General features: G+C 40.5%; 1 protein-coding gene across 2 annotated transcripts in view; it reads right to left on the bottom strand.

Moving 5' to 3' along the window:
- The window catches only part of LOC101347192 (guanine nucleotide-binding protein G(q) subunit alpha), a 341,585-nt gene that overhangs the window by 305,801 nt on the left and 27,197 nt on the right, over positions 1 to 8,587 (bottom strand). Inside the window, exon 1 of one of the 2 annotated variants that reach the window (XM_023737734.1) lies at positions 1,537 to 3,368. The exons of the other annotated variant lie outside the window; for it this stretch is intronic. The gene's annotated coding sequence lies outside the window, so the exon portion shown is untranslated. Of the gene's footprint in view, positions 1 to 1,536; positions 3,369 to 8,587 lie in introns of those variants that run through there. 2 annotated transcript variants of the gene reach the window in all.

Below are 8,587 nucleotides of genomic sequence, written 5' to 3'. Positions count from 1 at the left end.
AAAACAATATGTGTACTACTGTTTCATGAGAAACTATTTGTTCTGTAAGCCTTCACCTGAAGTATAATAAAAAAAAATAAAATAAAATGGTGCCCTTCAGAGGAGTGGAGTACAATACGGAGGCCTGGGAGGCTGCAGACTTGACAATGGAAGAGACACTCAATATGTATCTAAAAATAGTTTGCTGTTCCCCACGATTCCGTCCTATCTACTTCCCTAGAATTAACCGGAACTTGTAGTAGTTTATGGCTTTTTTTTGGCCGGGCGGGGGATGGGGATAAGCTTACAAATTATGGGAGTATAGTATAAACAAAAATGCACTGGTGTTCACTGCAAACATGTGAACAAGCACCAATATTGTCACTGAAGTCATTCACACCCAGCTATCAGAAATAAACAATGGTCAGATTCATTAAATTAAGATCTTAAAATGACTTTCCTTTGCTTATACACATAAAATTTAATTTGTACCCCTTATATTCACAGATAGAATCCAGACTGAAGCCTACAATTTGTTCTGATCTCATTAAACTGGCAAATAAGCAGTGTTTTTCACAATTGTTAATGGTTCTTCCCTTCTATGGATATTAAAGATCAACAACTATATAGTAATAATAACAGTTAACTTTTATTGAGTATTTACTATTGCTAAGCCCTGTGTAAATTATTTAACATATATTATCTCACTTTTTCTTCACAACAACAATCATTATGATTATGCTCATTTATAGATGAGGCAGCTTAGACTTAGAAAGGCATACTGATAACAAACGTTGGAATCAAGATTCAAACCCAGGCTGGGTGGTGCTGGAGCCCATGCCTTTAGCCACCATATTTCATTCATCCAAAATACAGTTTGTGGATTGCCTTATCAAATTATGTAACACCTATTTATGTGTCATCTGTTTGGGTATCCTCAGGACCTCTAGAATTATGGAGTCATCCTTTTCTATAAAGTATAAATTAAAAGGACTTGAGTTCTCTCTCGCTTTCAACTAGCATACCCACTGCAACCTCCCATGTCTCCAGAGATTCTTGAGGACTCAGTTGTTCAGTGCTCCAGCTCCTACTTCCTGCCACCACTGAATTTTCAGTCTCTGGGTTGCATCCTGCCTTCTGTCTCCTATGCTCCTTCCTCATCGGGGCTTGGTGTCTATGTCTGACAAGGTAATGGGGCTTGGCAAACGATCTCCTTCCTGTGGTGGAGAGCTGCACTGGCCTAGTAAGTCCCTGTACAAAGGCCTCATGCAGGAGGCTGCTCTATCAAATCAGTAACTGTATGACCTGATGGAGGAGACTGCAAGTCCTGGCTGGAACTGGCCTACATCCCCACTGAGGACCCAGATTCCCACTGCCACCTTGCCAAGCCATTCACCACAGGCACCCCGAACAAGCATAGTTCCCAGGCACGTCTCATCCCAAAAGGCATTTCAAGAGAAGGCTGGAGAGAGTCTCGGGTAAATGATTATTATCACTGGTAATAAATACGGTTAGTGACTTCCTGGGAAAGAAGATGAACCACATCAGGTGACTTACGGCAAGGAACTAGTTGAAGGGAAGAACTGCTGTGTTTCCTTAACCGCAGGCATGAACAACTGCAGGCAGACTCAATCAATTTCTCTGTCCTTTTCCTAAACACACACACTACACACACACACACACACACTCACAGACACTGGCTATGTCCCAGGACCAGAACACCAAGCCCGCCAAAGCCTGTGGAGGAGCCAGTGGCCCTTTGCTAAGCAGGAAGGGCAGGGTCAAGCTGCCCCACTTCCTGCTAAGCGCTGCCTCAGGCGTTCCCACTAACTGATAATGAGAACTGCACTCACAGCTCACAAGCAAGAACAGACACCACATGAAGGAAAGCTGGGCACTGGCATCTCTCATGCTGCCTTTTTTTGTCTGCAGCATTTTTTTTGTTCTTTTGTTTTTGGTAATTTACACTGTACCTACTTTCAAAACGGGTTTGAAGTGAGAATTTGGTTTTATGAAATTCCCAAAACACAAGTTGGATAAACCATTGCTCAACACTAACAAGCACATGCTTGATCCATAGTAAATCTACGTGCCAGTTCATGTCCGAGAAAAAGGTAATGACAAAAATTCCTATTTTCCATATTCCCCTTTACTTTCCACATCTGAACTGTCAGTGCAAGCAGATCCCGGATACATAAGCCCAGAGCACTGATCTGAACCTGCCTTTACAGAAAACACACGCATACCACTTTGTTTATGGGAAGGCCCTCAAATTCTCTGATGGATGTAATTACTTATAAATTATTTTTTACTGCAGCAACACAGATAACAGAAAGTACACACCACATAAGATAAAGCAAAATATAAATGTGGTTCATAGAACCATGCAGACTAAAATTATTAGTACTATTTTGTACTGTATGAAACCAAAGGAAGAAAGTGTTTACCATCTGTGTTTAAGAACATCTACAAACAAACTTAAAGAAAAAGATGAATTTGTAATAGAAAGGCCATCAATCTGGCACATCTGCAGACTACCTGCAGATGTTTAGAATCATCTCCTCTCCTAAAATGCAAACAGAATCAACAAGCAAAATACTTTTGGTTTACAAGATTCAATTCCAATTATCTAACAAAATAACTTATTCCATCTAGGAAGTTATGGCCAGCCTGGATGGCTAGGAAGATCCCAAATAGAAAGCAAATTTTGCTGATTTAAATACTTCCCTCTCTTGTGCTAAACAATCTCTTTGGCCTTGGTGGACAAATGTGTCTGGATTTTTCTAAACCCAAGCTCAGAACATCAATAGCTGATAGAGAAATTCATTCACCCAGAAGAGTCTGCTGTCACAGAAAATGTTGTCCAATAGTGGAAAGATTACATAATGCCAATCTGCATAAGAACTAAGTAATTAGGCCTCTAAAGACAAAATCATCATAAAGACCTCATTCTCTTGCCAGGTGACTGGACAAAAGAAAGAGTCAAGCAAGCCTTTGGAGAACTATTCATTTCAACAAATATTTATTGACCATCTACACTGGGCCTAGCCCTGTGCTAGGTGCTGAGGATACATGGATGAAAAGAAATCATTTGTTCTTACTGAATCTCTAAGCCAACTCTAAAATCAAATTTCATACACTACCCTACTGAAAACTACCAGACATGGAAAATTGGAAGTCAATACAAATGATGAAAAAATGAATTCCCATAAAAGTGGGTTAGCTCCCTAGCAGAAACTGGGGGGAGGGAGGGAAAGAATGTTACTAAAGCTCTAATACAAGGTACCAAAAAGAAAAAAGAAGGTTACTAAAGCTCTAATACAAGGTACCAAAAAAAAACTAAACCCACTGCCATGGAGTCGATTCCAACTCATAGTAGCCCTACAGGACAGAGCAGAACTGCCTCACAGGGTTTCCAAGGCTGTAAATCTTTACAGAAGCAGATTGCCACATCTTTCTCCCAGGGAGTGGCTGCTGGGTTCAAACCGCTGACCTTTCTGTTAGCAGCCCAGTATAGAGGCTTCACTGAACCAAGACAGAGTAATCCTACCTCAGTTTTAGATCATAACTTAATAGTAAAAGCACACAATAGCAGAGAAATTTGCTTGCTGAACTAGTTGAATGAGACACTTTTGTTTTACAAAATCATCTAATAAAGGCTCAAATATTAGGAAAAAAAAACTATTAATGACCAAAATCCAACATATCACTTTAAATTACAATTGAGAGGTGCAAAAAGAGAGTAATTAACATCAATAATCATTTATTTTTCCTGGATTGAAAATTAAGGAATGATTTCCAGGGCAGTCAAAAATAACCAGTACCAGCAAACCAGATGCCATCGGGAAGATTCCAACTCATAGCAACCCCATCTAGAACTGTGCTCCATAGAATTTTCAATGGCCGATTTTCTGAAGTAAACCACCAGGCCTTTCTTCCAAGGCACTTCTGAGTGGGCTTGAACCTCCAACCTTTCAGTTAGCAGCCAAGTGTATTAACCATTTGCACCACCAGGGACTCCAATCAAAAATAAGGACACAATTTTATGTCAGTGGAACTTGGGGAAACACATCAGTCCACTGATAAGTCTGCTAATGACCCAACATTTTAGACAAAGAAACACAAGGAGCTTTAAGACATCTACAGACGTGATTAGAAAAGATTCTGTAGCACATGCTACATTTATGTCTCAGGAAAGACCATGTGGCCCAGAGATAAGGGATGGTTTTTGTGTCATTTCAAGTGAAAGTGGTTGCCACTGAAATAACCACAACTGTAATAAAGAAAGCTTGTTTGATGATACATGCAGAAGACGAAGAGTAAGAGAAAATGAATATATAATTACAACGTGTCACCTTGGCTGACATGGATTACACCAACAAGCATAATAATTCTGCTAAGAGTACATACCAATAATTAGTCTTCCAATGTGGGACTGATAAGACATAGTTCCATCAGCATTAACTTAAGATTATTTTAGAAAATAACTGCAAGCTCTTGCTTAGATGGAGCCATCAACAGGATACCAGCACATCCTTACTATCCATCTTTTAATCTGATAGAATTTACTAAAATAACCTTTTCTCTTTAAAGGACACATCCTAAAACCCTACACAGAAAAAAAAACTTTTTTTAAGAACATGTAATCCCCAGTGAGATCCAAAATATTTCATAACCGAACAGTACACACCACCCAATCAGAACAAATGCACTAACCAATCAGAATAAACGCAGCGTTAACAAAACAAAAGGCAACAAGACAATGCTGCAGTAACCGAATATATCAGACCAGCACGTAACTCTGTCTAAAATGAAATAAATTTAATAAAGGCATTTATATCTTGACAACTACTTCTATAAAAACAACTGGATACCGTAAAAAACTGAGGGTCTTCAGTTTTGTTAAGAATCAGAAGGCAGTGTCTCTATGTGTTTGCTCCAGCACCAAGAAATACCCCAAAACAGTGGATTATTAGAATGCATTTAGTAAGCAGAGCTGATGTTATGAGCATGAACTAACCTCAGTCAGTTGTATTATAAAATAAATGTCATTATTAATTTTTATACCTCTTTGTATTTCCCTCCACCCAAGAAGCTATGGATTGAGTTGGAAGACCTAAATTTCCCTCTGGCCCCAGCTTCTATTCATTGGAACCTTAGACCACAGAAGAAAACATTTACTGAGAGCCCCTCATGTGCTCAGCCTCATTTATTTACTCTTTTTACTCATTTAGTTACTCTTCCCAGCAACCCATAAAGGAAGATATTGTTTTCCTTAATTCACAAATAAAGGAATCATGGCTCCAAGGCCTTAAGAACGTAACCAAGGTCACAGGGCTGGTAAACAGCAAACCTAAGATTCGAACTTGGAGGAGACTCTGTTCCACAAGGTCACATAACCTCTTCCAGCCACTCAAGATGGGCCCAGTTGCTTGTTTCATCACAATTCTCTATTTTTCCAATAAAATCACAAATGTGGGAAGACATCAGCAAGTACAAAGATTGCAAATTTATCCAGAGACAAGGATTTGTCTATTTAAGTCCTATATTGGAAAAACTTGATACCGTTTTTCCATGATTTACACTTTTTTCTTTGCATCTCTTTTACTTCTGCAGTCAATGGTGCCATATAATACCATTCAGTAAGCAATAAGAATGAATCTGAGGAAGGCACACCTCCTCCCCAAATGTGCTGTCTCACAGACAAACAACCCCCTTATTGCTGACTCCTTTGAGCCACCTCAGAGAAAAACTAAAACAACAAAAACAAACCCATTCCCATCAAGTCCGCTCTGACTCATAGCGACCCTACAGGACAGAACAGAACTGCCCCCTAGGGTTTCCAAGAAGCGGCTGGTGGATTCGAACTACCGGACCTTTTGGTTAGCAGCCATAGCTCTTAACCACCGTGCCACCAGGGCTCCACCTCAGAGAAAAGGTCTATGGAAAGAGATGATACCAGCTGTTAATTGCCAGAAAGGAGGCAAAATCAACAAGACTGTGAAATGAATATTTAAAATATCTACAGACTCAAAGAGGAAAACCGCATCCCAAGGGGGAATCAAGAATCCTCATTTGGTTGCTGGTTTTACCAGCAGACAGAGCCATCTTCCATTAACTTTAGGTCGCATTTGAACACCAAACCAGACCCTGGGAATTGAGGCAAACAATGGCTGCAAAGTCCTTGATCTTCTGACAGCCTTTTCTGAGCTTCCCTGCTTTCTAAGGTCCAGCTGGAATATTGCATGTTTTTTATAATATTCCCTAATCACGCCAGCCCAAAATCATGCTCACAGATGAATTTCTGTATGTGATAGTGATTATATCTTTTCAACTACGAATGTTAACCCACAGCTTATACAATCTGACAAGAAGGAGCATTTGACATTGAGACTAAATGGAAAAATCTAAGACATCCAATTGCCATTGAACATCCCTTAACACTTACAATCGGTTTCCTTTCTCATATTCATTGACTTTTTCTTCCCACCTAAATGATTAATCCTTTGAGGGCTTAAAAAGAAAGCCTTACATTTCTTTTCAATCAACTGCAGCATCTACTAAACTAGATACACAGGAGGTCTTAAAAAAAGAAAAAAAGTTGTCATTGAGTCAATTCCAACTCATGGTGACCCCGTGTGTATCAGAGTAGAATTGTGCGCCACAGGATTTTCACTGGCTGATCTTTCAGAAGTAGATCACCAGGCCTTTCTTTCGATGCACCTCTGGGTGGACTCGAACATCCAACTTTTTGGTTAGCAATCAAGCGTGTTAACTGTTCCACCACATAGGGATTCCCACCCTTAAATACTTAGCAGTTATGTCATGTAAAACATCAAAAAAGATTTCCATATCGTAGAAAGTTTTTACTATGTGGACTTTTATGAGTCAAAGGAAAAATGAAATTTGGGAAGGAGGTAATTCAAAATAAAATAGATTTTAACAATTTAGAGAAAACTGCATCTCTTTTATCTGAGGGCTTTTCTCCAAAGTCAGAGATGCCACATGATAGGCTAAAGGTGGCAGAAATTAACAGCGCCCAAAAGGTCCGAAACTAATAACTATCCAGAGTAGGTATATAAATACCCCAGCTCCCTCACCCTTCAGGAAGCATAACTTTATCATTGTTCGCAAAAAATGTGCTCTGTGGACCAGAGCCAGCAGCATCACCATCACCAAGGCACTTGTGAGAAATGCAGACTCTCAGGTCTCACCCAGACATGTTGAGTCTGAATCTGTAGTTTAACAACAAGCTCCCTAGGTGATTCCTATGCACATTAAAGTCTGAGCAGCACTGCTCCACGCTATTTCCCAGAGCTTCTCCCCAGGACTGAGCTCCAACTACCCACTGCAGTAGCTGGTTTAATAATTCACCTTTATTGGCTAAGGAATCAACTCAACAGCAGAGAGTTTAGTTTTGGTGGTGCCCTTCCCTTAGCTATCTGCCTTCTCCACTCCCCTACCAAGGCTTCCTACACATACCCAACACATGCACACATACAATAAAGAAAAAACATCACAGGGCTCAAAGGCAACTCCTAGTGCAGAGATCAGAGTACACGCTGAGGAAGAGGCAGAGCTTGAGATGGGCTTGCAGAGTGAGTTTGATTTTCACAGGCAGAGATGGAGGAGAATGTATGCTTGGCAAGGAGGTGAGCAACATCAAAGATGTGAAGAAGGGGAAGGGAAGAAAAAGTGTTGGTACCCAAATTTAGGCAGAGCATCAGATGGATCAAGATGAGCAGTAAGAAGTAAGGCCAGAAAGGGAGGGTGGGATCAGAGGAACTTCAGTGACAGGTGAAGATACCCAGCTTTTATTTTGCAACTAAAAAACCAACCCATTGCCATCGAGTTGATTCCGACTCATAGTGACCCTATAGGACAGAGTAGAACTGCCTATAGGGTTTCCAAAGAGCAGCTGGTGGATTCAAACTGCCGATCTTTTGGTCAGCAGCCATAGCTCTTAACCACTGTGCCACCAGGGCTCCATTTTGCAACTAAGGGAGAGCAATTAACAGTCTGGATAGAAGAGAATCATAATCAGTATCGTTTAAGAAAAGCAACCTGACAGCAATGTGAAAAATGTGGGGAGGGTGGGAGTTAGTGTCTAGATTGGGCCCCCAAGGTCTGTCACTCTTGTCAGCTCAGACCACTGGGGAACTGGCATTTGCCTCGCTGGATTCAGAGAGAGGTCTAACACTACCTGAAGGGTAAAAAACTGAGTGTTCTATGTGTATGTAATAACATTTGACTCATGGCAGTAACCAAAACGTATTATGGAAGAAGCAGAATAATGATATCATTGCACATTTGGATAGTTTCTGCTCAGAGAGTTTCACAAACATTATCCCATGTGCTCCTGCCAACAACCCCGGTGCAATCTTGCACAGGACAGGCTACAATGTGAACACCTCATCCAGAGCATTCCACATTAACCAGGATGGAACCCTCAGGAGTTAACAATGCGGATGCTGTCAGGGTCCCTAAGACCACCCCCAGGTTGGATAATTCATTAGAAAGATGCACAGGATTCAGTATACAGCCATACACACAGCTATGATTTATTACAGCAAAAGGATATAAAGCAAAACCAGCAAAGGAAAAAGGT

This window comes from Trichechus manatus, unplaced genomic scaffold (genome assembly GCF_000243295.1).
Source record: "Trichechus manatus latirostris isolate Lorelei unplaced genomic scaffold, TriManLat1.0 scaffold00107, whole genome shotgun sequence".
NCBI lineage: Eukaryota > Metazoa > Chordata > Mammalia > Sirenia > Trichechidae > Trichechus > Trichechus manatus.
The sequence above is the reverse complement of the archived record's forward strand: the minus strand, read 5'-3'. Positions and strand labels throughout refer to the sequence as shown.